At 39.2% G+C, this 12,261-nt stretch overlaps 1 non-coding gene across 1 annotated transcript; it reads right to left on the bottom strand.

Moving 5' to 3' along the window:
- Window positions 1-11,715: 11,715 nt before the first annotated feature.
- LOC126020997 (U6 spliceosomal RNA) lies at window positions 11,716-11,820 on the bottom strand. Its single transcript, XR_007499627.1, has one exon. It is a non-coding gene; the product is annotated as a U6 spliceosomal RNA (small nuclear RNA).
- Between the last annotated feature and the right edge of the window lie 441 nt (window positions 11,821-12,261).

Genomic DNA, 12,261 nt, shown 5'->3' with positions numbered 1-12,261 from the left:
ATACAAAATTCAGATGTTTAAGAGGTTAAAGTGTATTATTTTATACAGCTCACTGAGACCAGGTGAGGTTCTTTAGTATGAAGTCTCTTGTCTTGCCTCTGTCTAGTGTAGATTGTCACATGCTGGTCACGTACATTGTCTTATGTCCTACCCTGTCCCTATTCTTTCTGCTTTCAGTTTTTGCACAGCTGAGCTGGACTTTGTCTAAGAGGAGCCTTGTTACCCAATTCTCCCGCCAATGTATTGCTGCTTTCTAGTCTCTCTTTGGGTCTCTCTATAACTATCTCCTGTCATACATCATACTGACTTTCCTGTGTCTTGATTTGTGGGTGAGTGGTAGATATTCTTGTGCTCTGTAGATTGTCACTGCCTGAGTCTCTGATACCTGCCTGGTACTTTTGTCTGTCTGTCTGTCTGTCTGTCTGTCTGTCTGTCTGTCTGTCTATGTGTCTGTCTGTCAGTTGTAGATAAATGAGCAGGGGTGGGGCAGAGAGAGAAACAGAAAGACAGACACATGGTCAAACTGTCTTCTTCTTGGCTGTTCTTGCTCTCTTTCTGTGTATTCCCAAATCCTATCTGGGGCTTCCTTTTATCTACTATTATTATCCATCATAATAAATTAATCACTTCTCTTTGAATGGTTGTCATTTTAGGTTGGTGCGATTAAAATGATCAAATTACATCAATCTTATATTATTTTAAATGATCATTCGCCCTCCCACTTCCTCTGTAACTGTTGTAGATATTGTAATAAAAGGTGGAAATGGAATTGGGACGTGATTTGTGATTAGTATAAAAACCCAAAACAGAAAGAGGACATATAAGGGCTAGGGTGAAGAAGGAGATAAACTTGTATGAAAACCTGACAGAAGTCTCTGCCAATCCAAAAGGCATCTTGAATAAAATATTTTCCTTTGTGTTAACTGAATGGTTCTGATATTTTCACTTTTACTTGGTTTAATTCTTTTTTTGGGGAGGGGGACTCCCAGTGACGCTCAGGGTTTACTCCTGGGTATGCACTCAGAAATCGCCCTTGGTTTTGGGGAATCATATGGGACATAGAAGATCAAACCAATTCTGTCCGAGGTCAGTCGAAAGCAAGGCAAAGGCCCTACCTGAGCCCTATTGCTCAGGCCCGTTGGCTTAATTTTTGAAGAGAGCTGTTCCAAGAAGGTATAACCTGGGGGTATGTGGGCAGCTGGGTAGTGAGGAAAGAGGCGATGCTTTATGCTGTTTGTTGATTCTATTCTCTTAACCAGCAAGAAGTTCTTTCTCCAAAGAGATCTGTCTTTGCATCTCTGTTTTTCAAGAAGACACTTAAATAGTATCAAATTGTTCAAATAGTATTAAGGTGTTCAAATACTATTAAGAAAACTTTGACTCAGGAGTTAAACTAGAAGAGTCGAAGTGGCTTTCTGTCTGTATGGAGGGTCAGGAACCCCCATTGTTTGTTGGTTAGAAAGAATGATCCATGTTTAACCAGATACAAATAAAACTCCTAAGATTCAACCACAAAATTAACTTGTGAGTGGATGATGTCAGCACTTAATTTTCTGTTAATACTTTCAAAGCATGCATTTTTAATGTATGACGAAAAAATGTTTCACTCATTAGAAAGCCAAACTTCATGATACACAATGTCTTTTAGAGTGTGTATTCAAGATAAGTAAATAAATAAAGCATCAAAGAAAGAAAAAGAATTATAAGCCTCTTTTGGATTAACAAATTTCCAGAGCATGTTTCTCCTCTGAAAAATTAAAATATTTTTGTATCATGTTTTGGATGGAGCAGTATGGGGCTAAAGGAGCATTTGGAAAGAAAGAAAACTTACCCTATTGAAAGACATGGCCATTCCTAATATCCGTTGAATTGGGTCAGAACTATAGGACAGAGGACTGAGTATTTGCCTGGAACATGGCTAACCCAGGCTTGATACCTGGCATCTGATATGAACCCCTAAGAAGCACCAGGATAAATCATGAGTGCAGAGCCAGGAGTAACCCCTGAGCATCAGGTATGGTCCAAGAACAATTAAAATGTATTGGAAAAGTTAAGGATAAACTTCTTTATTTTTGTAATGTATTTTCATAAAGCAGATGTACAAGGGGAGTAGCAATAATCCTCCAAACAAGATATCTATACATTGATTTTTTAATTTTTATTATCTAATAGCCTTTGAAATACCTATCTTAGCTTTATAATAAAGATGAGAAGGAGAGATTTTTTGAAACAAATCTTTTCCTCACATATCTTTTTTTTTTAAGAATGTATTAATTTTTTAAATTTTAACCATGAGAACAAAGATGCAAAGAAAGATGACAAGGTAAAGTTATAGTGAAATCACCCATAAACAGAATTCTTAGTAGTCCCATTGCTGATATCTTTTTTTTTTTATTTTTTTTTTTGCATATTTTTTTTTATTTAAACACCTTGATTACATACATGATTGTGTTTGGGTTTCAGTCATAAAAGGAACACCACCCATCACCAGTGCAACATTCCCATCACCCAAGTCCCAAATCTCCCTCCTCCCCACCCAACCCCTGCCTGTACCCTAAACAGGCTCTACATTTCCCTCGTACATTCTCAATATTAGGACAGTTCAAAATGTAGTTATTTCTCTAACTAAACTAATCACTGTTTGTGGTGAGCTTCCTGAGGTGAGCTGGAACTTCCAACTCTTCTCTTTTGTGTCTGAAAATTATTATTACAAGGGTGTCTTTCATTTTTCTTAAAACCCATAGATGAGTGAGACCATTCTGCGTTTTTCTCTCTCTCTCTGACTTATTTCACTCAGCATAATAGATTCCATGTACATCCATGTATAGGAAAATTTCATGACTTCATCTCTCCTGACAGCTGCATAATATTCCATTGTGTATATGTACCACAGTTTCTTTAGCCATTCGTCTGTTGAAGGGCATCTTGGTTGTTTCCAGAGTCTTGCTATGGTAAATAGAGATGCAATGAATATAGGTGTAAGGAAGGGGTTTTTGTATTGTATTTTTGTGTTCCTAGGGTATATTCCTAGGAGTGGTATAGCTGGATCGTATGGGAGCTCGATTTCCAGTTTTTGGAGGAATCTCCATATCGCTTTCCATAAAGGTTGAATTAGACAGCATTCCCACCAGCAGTGGATAAGAGTTCCTTTCTCTCCACATCCCCGCCAACACTGTTTATTCTCATTCTTTGTGATGTGTGCCATTCTCTGGGGTGTGAGGTGGTATCTCATCGTTGTTTTGATTTGCATCTCCCTGATGATTAGTGATGTGGAACATTTTTTCATGTGTCTTTTGGCCATATGTATTTCTTCTTTGTCAAAGTGTCTGTTCATTTCTTCTCCCCATTTTTTGATGGGGTTAGATGTTTTTTTCTTGTAGAGTTCTGTCAGTGCCTTCTATATTTTGGAGATTAGCCCCTTATCTGATGGGTATTGGGTGAATAATTTCTCCCACTCAGTGGGGGGCTCTTGTATCCTGGGCACTATTTCCTTTGAGGTGCAGAAGCTTCTCAGCTTAATATATTCCCATCTGTTAATCTCTGCTTTCACTTGCTTGGAGAGTGCAGTTTCCTCCTTGAAGATGCCTGTAATGTCCTGGAGTGTTTTGCCTATGTGCTGTTCTATATATCTTATGGTTTTGGGGCTGATATCGAGGTCTTTAATCCATTTGAATTTTACCTTTGTACATGATGTTAGCTGGGGGTCTAAGTTTAATTTTTTGCAAGTGGCTATCCAATTGTGCCAACACCACTTGTTGAAGAGGCTTTCCCTGCTCCATTTAGGATTTCCTGCTCCTTTATCAAAAATTAGATGGTTGTATCTCTGGGGAACATTTTCTGAGTATTCAAGCCTATTCCACTGATCTGAGGACCTATCCTTATTCCAATACCATGCTGTTTTGATAACTGTTGCTTTGTAGTACAGTTTAAAGTTGGGAAAAGTAATTCCTCCCATATTCTTTTTCCCAATGATTGCTTTAGCTATTCGAGGGTGTTTATTGTTCCAAATGAATTTCAAAAGTGTCTGATCCACTTCTTTGAAGAATGTCATGGGTATCTTTAGAGGGATGGCATTAAATCTGTATAATGCCTTGGGGAGTATTGACATTTTGATGATGTTAATCCTGCCAATCCATGAGCAGGGTATGTGTTTCCATTTCCGTGTGTCCTCTCTTATTTCTTGGAGCAGAGTTTTATAGTTTTCTTTGTATAGGTCCTTCACATATTTAGTCAAGTTGATTCCAAGATATTTGAGTTTGTGTGGCACTGTTGTGAATGGGGTTGTTTTCTTAATGTCCATTTCATCCTTATTACTATTGGTATATAGAAAGGCCATTGATTTTTGTGTGTTAATTTTGTAGCCTGCCACCTTGCTATATGAGTCTATTGTTTCTAGAAGCTTTTTGATAGAGTCTTTAGGGTTTTCTAAGTAGAGTATCATGTCATCTGCAAACAGTGAGAGCTTGACTTCTTCCTTTCCTATCTGGATTCCCTTGATATCCTTTTCTTGCCTAATCGCTATAGCAAGTACTTCCAGTGCTATGTTGAATAGGAGTGGTGAGAGAGGACAGCCTTGTCTTGTGCCAGAATTTAGAGGGAAGGCTTTCAGTTTTTCTCCATTGAGGATAATATTTGCCACTGGCTTGTGGTAGATGGCCTTCACTATATTGAGAAAGGTTCCCTCCATTCCCATCTTGCTGAGAGTTTTGATCAAGAATGGGTGTTGGACCTTATCAAATGCTTTCTCTGCATCTATTGATATGATCATGTGGTTTTTATTTTTCTTGTTATTGATGTTGTGTATTATGTTGATAGATTTACGGATGTTAAACCAGCCTTGCATTCCTGGGATGAAACCTACTTGATCGTAGTGGATGATCTTCTTAACGAGGCATTGAATCCTATTTGCCAGGATTTTGTTGAGGATCTTTGCATCTGCATTCATCAGTGATATTGGTCTGTAATTTTCTTTTTTGGTAGCGTCTCTGTCTGGTTTAGGTATCAAGGTGATGTTGGCTTCATAAAAGCTATTTGGGAGTGTTTCTGTTTGTTCAATTTCATGAAAGAGTCTTGCCAAGATTGGCAGTAGTTCCTCTTGGAAAGTTTGATAGAATTCATTAGTGAATCCATCTGGACCTGGGCTTTTGTTTTTCGGCAGACATTTGATTACTGTTTTAATTTCATCAATGGTGATGGGGGTGTTTAGATATGCTACATCCTCTTCCTTCAACCGTGGAAGATTATAAGAGTCCAAGAATTTATCCATTTCTTCCAGGTTCTCATTTTTAGTGGCGTAGAGTTTTTCAAAGTAGTTTCTGATTACCCTTTGAATCTCTGTCATATCAGTAGTGATCTCTCCTTTTTCATTCCTGATACGAGTTATCAAGTTTCTCTCTCTCTCTTTCTTTGTTAGGTTTGCCAGTGGTCTATCAATCTTGTTTATTTTTTCAAAGAACCAACGTTTGCTTTCGTTGATCTTTCGGATTGTTTTTTGAGTTTCCACTTCGTTGATTTCTGCTCTCAGCTTTGTTATTTCCTTCTGTCTTCCTATTCTTGGGTCCTTTTGTTGAGCATTTTCTAGTTCTATTAGCTGTGTCATTAAGCTACTCAGGTAAGCTCCTTCTTCCTTCCTGATGTGTGCTTGCAAAGCTATAAATTTTCCTCTCAGTAATGCTTTTGCTGTGTCCCATAAGTTCTGAGAGTTTGTGTCTTTATTGTCATTTGTTTCCAGGAACCTTTTTATTTCCTCCTTGATTTCATCTCGGACCCACTGGTTATTGAGCATGAGGCTGTTTAACTTCCAGGTGTTAAAGTGTTTCTTCTGAGTCCCTTTGGAATTCACAAATAATTTCAGAGCCTTGTGGTCAGCGAAGGTATTCTGCAAAATTTCTATCCTCTTGATCTTATGGAGGTATGTTTTATGTGCCAGCATGTAGTCTATCCTGGAGAATGTCCCATGTACATTGGAGAAGAATGTGTATCCAGGTTTCTGGGGATGGAGTGTCCTATATATATCCACTAGGCCTCTTTCTTCCATTTCTCTCCTCAGGTCTAGTATATTCTTGTTGGGTTTCAGTCTGGTTGACCTGTCCAGTGTTGACAAAGCCGTGTTAAGGTCCCCCACAATTATTGTGTTGTTGTTGATATTATTTTTCAGATTTGTCAACAGTTGTATTAAATATTTTGCTGGCCCCTCATTCGGTGCATATATGTTTAGGAGAGTGAATTCTTCCTGCTCTACGTACCCCTTGATTAATATAAAATGTCCATCTTTGTCCCTTACAACCTTCCTGAGTATAAAGTTTGCATTATCTGATATTAGTATGGCCACTCCAGCTTTTTTATGGGTGTTGTTTGCTTGGATAATTTTTCTCCAGCCTTTTATTTTGAGTCTATGTTTGTTCTGACTATTCAGGTGCGTTTCTTGTAGGCAGCAGAAGGTTGGATTGAGTTTTTTGATCCATTTAGCCACTCTGTGTCTCTTAACTGGTGCATTTAGTCCATTGACGTTGAGAGAAAGAATTGTCCTGGGATTTAACGCCATCTTTATTTCAAAATTTGGTGTGTCTTTTGGGTAGTCTTGTCTTAGATTAGGTCTTTCAGTTTTTCTCTTAAGACTGGTTTTGTGTCTGTGAAGTTTCTGAGCTGTTTTTTGTCTGTGAAGCCATGTATTCTTCCGTCAAACCGGAAAGTGAGTTTTGCTGGGTATAGTATTCTGGGTGAAGCATTCATTTCATTCAGTCTTGTCACAATATCCCACCACTGCTTTCTGGCATTGAGTGTTTCTGGTGACAGGTCTGCTGTAAATCTCAGGGAAGCTTGCTTGAACATGATTTCCCCTTTTGATCTTGCTGTTTTCAGAATTCTGTCTCTATCTGTGGGATTTGTCATTGTGACTAGGATGTGTCTTGGGGTGGTTTTTCTGGGGTCTCTTTTGGTTGGTACTCTTCGGGCATGCAGGATTTGATCACATATATTCTTTAGCTCTGGAAGTTTCTCTTTAATGATGTTCTTGACCATTGATTCTTCCTGGAAATTTTCTTCCTGGGTCTCTGGGACTCCAATGATTCTTAAGTTGTTTCTGTTGATCTTATCATAGACTTCTATTTTCGTCTGTTCCCATTCTTTGACTAATTTTTCCATTGTCTGCTCATCTGCTTTAAGTTTTTTGTCCAATCTCTCCTGCTGTATGGAATTGTTATGTATCTCATCTTCCACAGCACCAAGTCTATTCTCAGCTTCTGATACCCTGTCCCAGAGCTTATCCATTTTGTCATTCACTTCGTTTACTGACTTTTTCAGTCCTGTTAGTTGACATGTTATTTCAGTTTGGAGTTTTGTCATTTCTGCCTTCATATTTTCTTGGTTCTTATTAGTGTTCTGTTCAACTCGATCCATGGTTTCTTGGAGTCTGTTGAGCACCTTCCATATTGCTAGTCTAAAGTCCTTATCTGAGAGGTTGATTAGTTGTTCAGTCATTATCTGGTCCTCAGAATTGTCATCTTCATTCTCTATGTCTGATGCTGGCCTGCGTTGTTTCCCCATTGTCACACTTGTATTGTGGGTTTTTCTACGTGTTGTGGTGGTATTCATTGTCTATATGATGTAGGCAGCACACTCCTCTGGCTCCTCCCTTTCTGGATGGGCTGACTTGCCTCTAAGGGAGGGGAGTCCTCCGTGGATGAAGCCTCACACTGGGTCAAATCTTAGGCCCGAGCATGCAACAGAGAAGACAGTCCAGAGAGAAATGTTTGCTTCTGTGATATAGCGCCGTTCTTAGTGTGAATTTTCCTTCTTGTTGCAATGGAGTTCTTTCCTTAGAAAGAGTGCACGGCCGCGTAGCGAAGCGGAGCGGCCGTGCTCCTCTGAGCCTCTTTTTGCCCCACTCGCAAGAGTTTCACGCAAGAGGACAGTAGACAGACATAGACAGGTCACACTCACAGTCTTTCACAGCTGAGCCCCACTGGGCCGGTGTACTTTCGCGGATTTTCCCCGCCTGGTGTCACACACAGGGAGCCAGCTTTTGCAAAGGTTAGCCGGTTTTTATGCTCTGAAGTCCCTCCCTGAAAATGGCGTCTGGGCGAGCGAGGTTTCTGGAGGCTCTTTTTGCCCCACTCGCAAGAGTTTCACGCAAGAGGACAGTAGACAGACATAGACAGGTCACACTCACAGTCTTTCACAGCTGAGCCCCACTGGGCCGGTGTACTTTCGCGGATTTTCCCCGCCTGGTGTCACACACAGGGAGCCAGCTTTTGCAAAGGTTAGCCGGTTTTTATGCTCTGAAGTCCCTCCCTGAAAATGGCGTCTGGGCGAGCGAGGTTTCTGGAGGCTCTTTTTGCCCCACTCGCAAGAGTTTCACGCAAGAGGACAGTAGACAGACATAGACAGGTCACACTCACAGTCTTTCACAGCTGAGCCCCACTGGGCCGGTGTACTTTCGCGGATTTTCCCCGCCTGGTGTCACACACAGGGAGCCAGCTTTTGCAAAGGTTAGCCGGTTTTTATGCTCTGAAGTCCCTCCCTGAAAATGGCGTCTGGGCGAGCGAGGTTTCTGGAGGCTCTTTTTGCCCCACTCGCAAGAGTTTCACGCAAGAGGACAGTAGACAGACATAGACAGGTCACACTCACAGTCTTTCACAGTTGAGCCCCACTGGGCCGGTGTACTTTTGCGGATTTTCCCCGCCTGGTGTCACACACAGGGAGCCGGCTTTTGCCCAGATAGCATTGTTATCTCTTCCCGAATGTAGTTTCTTTGGAGTTAGCTTCCCAGGGCTCTGAGGAGAGCTTCCAGAGTTCAGGAAAGACAGAGAAGGGTAGGACAGGGCTCCCTTCCGATGCTCAGTTCCTCAGAAGAAGCACAGCCCGGTGGAGATTCTGCAGGTAGAGCAGTCAGCACTCTGCCTGGAAACCCCCACCTGCAGCCTTTTCTCACTCACTCACTGGCTCGCTGGGTAGCTCCCGAATGTAGTTTCTTTGGGGTTCACTTCCCAGGGCTCTGAGGAGAGCTTCCAGAGTTCAGGAAAGACAGAGAAGGGTAGGACAGGGCTCCCTTCCGGTGCTCAGTTCCTCAGAAGAAGCACAGCCCGGTGGAGATTCTGCAGGTAGAGCAGTCAGCACTCTGCCTGGAAACCCCCACCTGCAGCCATTTCTCACTCACTCACTGGCTCGCTGGGTAGCTTCTCCATTGCTGATATCTTAACTTTGAACTTTCAAAGAACATTAAGAAAAATAAAAACAGAACCCATGTATAATTACTTTGTCCCTCAAGTCCCCAGATTGTAGTACATAATATTTCTTAGCAGCACACAAAGCAATCTAAAGCCATAAAATTTATGTAACTCCTTAAACATTGAAGGCAAAGTACTTTTTTACATTTCCATGCACATGCATATCAGTTTAAGTTAACCTCAAAAGTTTAAGTGGGTTGTTTTTCTTAAGGATTAGAGTCAAAGGAGCACAGTAAAAACGGTGTTAGAGTGGCAATTATTGTTTGCATAGGCTCACCAAAATATGAGGGACATGAAAGGAAAAGCTTTGGCCTAAATACAAGGAGACCCTACCCCTGAGGTTTCCTGGCATAAGACAAACTCTAGGCTCCAGGCAAACTAGGTTGTCCAATCCAGGTCATTGTCTGTAGTGCCAATACTTTTATTTTTCACACAGTCTCTGTTGTTGGTATCATCACATACCTTTTCTATACTGTCAAAAACAAACATTTGTTACGACTGATGAAACTACAGACACACATTCTAGCCACACAAGGTTCCCAGTTCCCAGAATAGCTAGCTCACTTCTGGATTGTATGCTTTGTGAATTTACACATGAGCACAAAGACCTATGCCTAACATCATACTTCCATAAATACATACATAAAATTTTATAGTTTTACTCATATAAATATTTATTATAATAAATCTTTTCTCATCCTTTAACACAGAAAACTTTTTAAAATCAAATCTTTAGTTTCTTGTACTTTTCTTTTAAATCTTTAATTAAAAACTGGATTACAAACATGATTGTAGTTGAGTTTCAGTCATATAAAGAACACCCACTTTAACCAATGCAACATTCCTATCACCAATGCCCTAAATCGCGGAGATTTAGTTTTTTGTAGTTTTAAAAATGTCAGAGTTGAAACTAAATACTCTGCAGCTTTTCTGACTGGATGGTTTCACTGAGTTCCAAGCAATCGGGTTCACTCATTGTATTACTTTGGTTTGATAGCTCATTTTTTTATACAGGTATATTCTGTTTTAGTTATTGGTACATTTCCCTGTTAGCATGGAAAGACATCTTTAACTTCCACTGGACTCTATTAGATATACATTTTGTTGTGAAGTTCCTCTATTTTTCCAGAACAAAGTGATCTGCATTTAAACTAAAAGTCAGTATTTTTCTAATGATTTCTAAAAAAAATTCTGCCAGTAGTATCAAGATGTTATTGGACCTACATTCATGGTAAGAAAATTTAAATTTTATAAGACTGCTAAAAGTAGGATTAAATTGGTCCCCAAATTTGACATCATTCTGGGGCAGAGACATTTGCAAAGAAGTTTATATTTCAAATCTGTGTTTATTCTCCTGATTTTTGTCTCCTTTAGGAGTATCTTGGCCAAGGTCCGAGTGAAAGCATTTAACTTGCATTTGGCTGACCTGGATTAGATACCTGGCATCCCATTTGATCCTCTGTGCCTATCAAAAGTAACTTTTGAATGCAGAGCCAGGAGTAAAACCCTGAGTGCCACTGTGTGTAGACTAAAAAAAATTGTGCCACAATCAAAAAATAGAATTTGAATTACCCACCAACAGAATAAGATATTGAATCAAGATTTTAGGCACCCTTAGCAGAGAATAGACTAATAAACCTCTGGAATTGATAATTATCAGCTATTTCTAACTGAATATTAAATAAAATCAAGTCCAAATAATTTGTCTCCCTTGTTCAACAAATTATACTTGTGTATGCTAAAACTTGACATTTTGTCACTTTCCTTCTAAAATGTCTAGCACCACCTTTAATGTCAAATTCTTCTTTTTCTCTTCCTTTCAGAAGTGATTAGAGTGCTCCAGGATTCCTCAAATTCCTTATGACCTTGACTCCATATTTCATTGTCACTCTTTTCTCCAGTGTGGCTGGGATATTCTCTTCTAGGACATTTTGATGGACAAGGCAATCCATTTTGTTGTCTAACCTCAATATCAAAGTGACAGAAGATTCTGTGGTTTAACAGCTGGAGAAATTTTCATTACAAGAATGAGATTTAGATAGTACTTGCATTAACAGTACTTAAGATCAATGTCCCAAAACAGACTATTCCTAAGCCCAAAGTTTATTGTGTGTTTTAACACTTTGGGGGCACAAATTCTTCTTCTTGAAACTGCCTGCAATACAATTTGGAGTGAAGGTGATTTATATAAATGCTCAGGTAAATCATGCATGTCCCTCTGGCAAGTAAGAGAATATGATCCCCTTATCAATTAATTAAATAAAATAATGATCACTCACAGCAATTTTAAGAAGCTAGGCAGCTCACTGAGCTCTTACATTGTGTTTATGGAATCTACTGTTAGCTTGAGAAAGTACAGACAGCAGGGGCTTAATTATCAATCACTGTTTACCACAAGAATAACTGTACCCATTCACCATTTTTCCAAGAAGAAAGCAAGGTAAAATTTTGTCCCTATTTATTTTATTTCTTAAGAAATAAAACACTTCACATTACAAAACACTTCACAAATTTGCATTTCATCTGTGCACAGGAGCCATGCTAATACCTGTATCATTCCAATTTTAGTATATGAGCTACAGATGTGAATATCTTTTTGCAAATTATGTCATTGACATGAATCTTCAAAATGCATCCACTGAATAAAAGTAATTCCTTGTTTTGAACACTAACATTTCTGCAAATGCATGCAAATCAATATTCCTCAAACACATCTTATTCTTTTGTACTCAGATAGATTGAGCACATAGTTGCAGATATTTTGTGTATGTGTGTCTAAAAAACTAAAATCCAACAAGTCCTTTTGTATTAGGTAGGAGGAACATTTTTTATATTGGGGATTCAGTGATATTCTAAAATTAATTTTCTCATTTAAATTTCTCATTTTATAGAAGAAGACTTTCATTTTCTTTGAAAGTAATCATTTTAGTATTCTCTTTCTTTAAAGTAATTGTTCAAGTAATCATTTGTTGTGGTCATTAATATAGAAGAAATATTTATTGAAGAATAGCCAACCTCGACACACCACAATACC

This window comes from Suncus etruscus, chromosome 10 (genome assembly GCF_024139225.1).
Source record: "Suncus etruscus isolate mSunEtr1 chromosome 10, mSunEtr1.pri.cur, whole genome shotgun sequence".
Classification (NCBI taxonomy): domain Eukaryota; kingdom Metazoa; phylum Chordata; class Mammalia; order Eulipotyphla; family Soricidae; genus Suncus; species Suncus etruscus.
This window is presented reverse-complemented; position numbering and strand designations above follow the sequence as displayed.